Source organism: Capsicum annuum, chromosome 1 (assembly GCF_002878395.1).
Source record: "Capsicum annuum cultivar UCD-10X-F1 chromosome 1, UCD10Xv1.1, whole genome shotgun sequence".
Lineage (NCBI taxonomy): Eukaryota > Viridiplantae > Streptophyta > Magnoliopsida > Solanales > Solanaceae > Capsicum > Capsicum annuum.
This window is the reverse complement of record NC_061111.1, coordinates 247,760,876-247,765,535: the sequence shown is the minus strand read 5'-3', so window position 1 is coordinate 247,765,535 and position 4,660 is coordinate 247,760,876. Positions and strand designations below refer to the sequence as shown.

At 29.4% G+C, this 4,660-nt stretch overlaps 1 pseudogene; it reads left to right on the top strand.

Annotated features, from left to right (window-relative positions):
• The first annotated feature begins 2,887 nt into the window (after positions 1-2,887).
• Positions 2,888-4,083, top strand: LOC107862606 (annotated as a pseudogene).
• Positions 4,084-4,660: the final 577 nt, after the last annotated feature.

The window sequence follows — 4,660 nt, the reverse complement described above, 5'->3', positions numbered from 1 at the left end:
TGGTTTTAAGTTTTCTGCTAATTTTGGAATATATTCTCTTACTTGGTTTACTAATCCTAAAAATGATTGTAATTTCTTTTTTGTATCTAATTCTTCTTTTGAATTTATGATTTTTTGTGCTATATGTTGTTGCATTTTGACTCCACTTTTATTTATTTGTATTCCCATAAATTCTATCTGATTTTTCATAATTTCTGCTGTCTTCTCACTTAAACTTTTTCCTGAGTTTTCTATTATATCTGTAAACTGTTCTAATAATTTTAAATGTTCTTCTTTAGTTTTTGTATATAATAATATATCATCTATGTATACTATACAATTAGGTAGTTGTTTAAAATAACTATCCATAAAATGTTGATATCTACCTGGTGCATTTTTATATCCAAATGGTAGTACATTCCATTCAAAAAATCCTTGTGGTACCGTAAATGCGGTTAATTCCTTAGATTCTTCTTCTAACTTTAAATGGTAAAATCCTGATTTACAATCAAATTTACTAAAATAATTATATCCTTGTATTTGTCTTATTTTTAATATCTTATTTGGTATTGGGTAATTATAAGTCATTGTTTTTGTATTTAAATTTCTATAATCAATAACCATCCTACTTTTTCCTCTTTTTTGTTCACTATGTTTATTTACTATAAATGCTAGGCTATTATGTTTACTATTACTTTTTTTGTATATATTGTTTTTCTAATAAATCTTCTATATGCATTTTAAATTCTTTTGAATTATCAAAATTATATGTTAATGGTTTCTAGGTTATTATGCTATTTTTATCTATTAATTCAATTTTTATAGGGGTTTTATGTTTTTCCCATCCTTTTAATGGATCTTCACTATATAATTGTTCTAATTTTTTCTTAATTATTTCTATCTTATTTATTGAAAGTATAGTTATTTCCTTTTTATTTATTGAAAATACGACCAGTTCTATTGTATCTTCAGTATTTTTTATATTTTCTAAGTTTTGTGTAATTTTTTCACTTCCTTCTATCCAATCAGTTTTCTTTCTTATTTTCTCTTTTTTGCTCTTACTTTCTGTTTACATGGTGTTGTAAACCACCAATCTGTTCTAGTTATTATATGTGAGTATAATTTATCTAAAAACGGCATTCCTAAAAGTATATCCTTTGATGTTAGCTCATAATTATAGATTTCTTCTATTGTTAATATTTTATCCCATACTTGTGTTTTTACATTCTTATCTTTATAAGTAATTAAGCTTCCTTTGTTATTAAATCCTTTAACTATTATTGGTGTTTTTAATTTATCCCATTTACTTTCTGGTAAACAATTATATCTACATAAATTAGCTTCTGCTCCTGTATCTATCATAGGCATATAATATCTATTATAATATCCTTCTACTACTATCTTCATTAATACATAAATTTTCATATCATGTTAGAGATTTTCTTAGGAATAATCTTTCCCTATTATATGTTATAGATAATTGTGTATGTTCTATATTATACGGTCTTACTTGTTCTAGCCATATAATTCCTAATATTATGTCTGTTTTTTGCATTTCTTCCTTTATTTCAAATTCTATTTTCATTTTTCTAACTCCTATTATTATTATTTTTTCTGTTATATTTTTAGTGTTTATTAAGCTTCTTGGTAGATCTGGGCATATATTATTGTCAAATTTTATTTCCTCATTTTTTATTAGATATCTTGCAATATAATTTTCTTCTTGTCCTGTATTTAAGAGTGTTAAATATTTTTTTTCATTTATTGTTCCTGTTATGTAATATTGGTTTAAATTAGTTGTTGAACTTGTTTCATAACTTGTTTTTTTTTATGAACTTGATGATTCTGGTTTTTCATAAGCTATTCTTTTTGTTGTGCTTATTCTATCATTTATTATTTCTAAATTTTCTTCTATATCTATGTCTCTATAACTATAATCATTATTATCAATTGTTTTTACAAATTGCTCGAAAGGACTTTCTATTTGTATTTTGTTAATTTTATTTTTTCCTGTTATTTTATGTTTTAAACTATAAAAGAACTCAGATTGTTTAGAGGCCGATGCTAACTTTACCAGACAATCCACGACTTGGGTGAATTAGATGTTTAAAAGGTCATGTAGGTGATTTTTCTAAATGTACTTTTTGATACTATGACACTAACATATATATGGAAGCACTAGCACTATTCCACAGGCTAAGAATTGCACTACATGGATACTCATTACAACTAATAATCGAAATTGATTGCAAGAAATTCATTAGTACGATACTATTTAATACTTAATGCTCCTCCAAAAGAAAAAATTAAAACTTAGATTATTGCAAGTATCGATTATCTGAGGCAAGAAGGGCATCAGTCAGCACATTTTCAGGAAGCTAATGAAGTTGCGGACTAGAAAGCAAAGAAGGATGCGAGATGATGTACCCACATCTACCCGCTTCTATTTTTCATGTATTTGATAGAGATGGAATGGGTACTATATTACTTAGGCTAGTCTCTTAATGTAATGACTTTATGTTTAATGAAAATATCTCTTATGAACAAAAAAATGTGGAAGGCAAATAAGGAGTATAAATGATATGAATCTAATAGATTTAGTATTTGCTTAATTACATAACTATATATCCATGTCATCTATGGAAAGTGAAAGTCAATTATCCAAAATGTCCCACTTCATACTCTTATATTTGGTAGTGGTAACAAAATCAAAGTTTCTCCCATAGTGATTTTTTTTAGTCAATGATTCCCATAACTAATCTAACATACATTTTGTTCCCTTATTCCATTTCTTTTTACTTAATTAATTCCTATATTAGTCTCTTGACTTAAATTTTGTTACCTATAAAATGGTACTTATCATTTGTTTACTCTTCATCATTTTTCACCATTCTCCAAAACCTTACCCATGATGATTATTACTAAAGCTTTCACTCTTTTCCCTCTTTTAGTTCCTTTATCTTTCTTTCATCTTTATTTTGTTTCTTGTCGTAAAAGTGTAAATGGGTTCACTGTCAATCTTATCCACCGTGATTCTCCTCTTTCACCTTTTTATGACTCATCAAACACTCCATATGAATGCCTTCGAAATGCCATCCATCGTTCATCCTCCCGGGCTTCCTTAAGAAAAAATGTGTTAACCCAATCCAATCAACTATTACGGCAAGCGATGGTGAATACCTCATGAAAATCTCAATTGGAACTCCCCCGGTAGACGCTTTTGTCATTCTTGACACTGGTAGTGATTTGACATGGATACAATGTGAGCCTTGTGTTGAATGCTTCGAACAGTTTACACCCATTTTCAATCCCAAGAATAGCTCTTCTTACAAAACAGTTAGCTGTGACACTAAACTTTGTCAAGAAATATGGTCTCCATGTAACAATAATACATGTAATTATGAAGTGACTTATGCTGATGATTCCGCTACATTAGGTGAACTTTCTGTTGAAACTTTCAGATTTGCTTCTACTTCTGGCAAATATGTCTCAATTCCTAAAATTCCTTTTGGTTGTGGACATAACAATAGTGTATTCTCTAATACCATTTCTGGCCTCATTGGATTAGTCACATCAGCTTTGGTGACAATGCGGTTGTCTGGTCCTGGCGTCGTTTCAACTTCCTTGATAGCGCGACAAAGTTATTATTTTCTAACTTTGGAAAGTATTAGCATTGGAAACAAGATTTTGCCATTCAGATCTTCTAAAAGTAGTTCCAACACTCAAGGTAATATTTTTATCGATTCAGGTACATTACTTACAGTTTTCCCTAACGAATTTTACTCGAATTTGGAGAAAACATTGATGGCTTCAATTCATGCTGCTAGAAAACAAGACCCGGCAGAGTTTTTTAATGTATGTTACGCCTCTAAGAATGATATTATCAATGCTCCTAAGATTGTCGCACATTTTACAAATGCGGATGTAGAGTTGTCACCAGTGAATGTATTTACACAAGTGGATGAAGGTTTGATTTGTCTTACAATGGTGCCTGATGAGGGAACTGCTACTTTTGGGAACTTGGCACAGGCAAATTTCTTAATTGGGTATGATCTTGCGGCTAAACAAGTTTCCTTCTTGCCTATGGATTGCACTAAGCATTAAGGATTTTAGTTGTGGATGGGGGTTGACAAGTTATATATAAACATATACATGTGATGAATTTAGCTATTAGCTAGCTACTACTCCCTTCGTTTAGTATTAATTGGTCTTCTTTCTAAAAATATCTATTTCAATTCAATTGTCCAAGTTCTAAAATCAAAAGCATTTTATACATATGTTTTCCATTTTACTCTTTGCAGGAATACTAAATATATTCATAGCTATCAAAATTATTAAAGGATTCATAAATCATCTCAATTCTCAAAATCAAATTAAATGATTTACTAATTTCGATTATAAATTCTCAACATTCTAGACATAATGCATTAGATGGAGTAGTATGTATCTATTATGATTCGGACAGAATAAGCAAACCACAAGTAAAAGAAAAATAAGAACAACACACAGATTTACGAGGAAACCCTTGCGGGAAAAACCACAGGCAGAGGCAGATGAAGTTCACTATGAAAGGAGAGCAGTACAATGTAGAGAATGACATAATTTCTGAATATCCAAAACCGACCCACTAATTGCACTTATATAGTATGTGTGTACAAATAAGTCCTAGGCCCAGAAACAT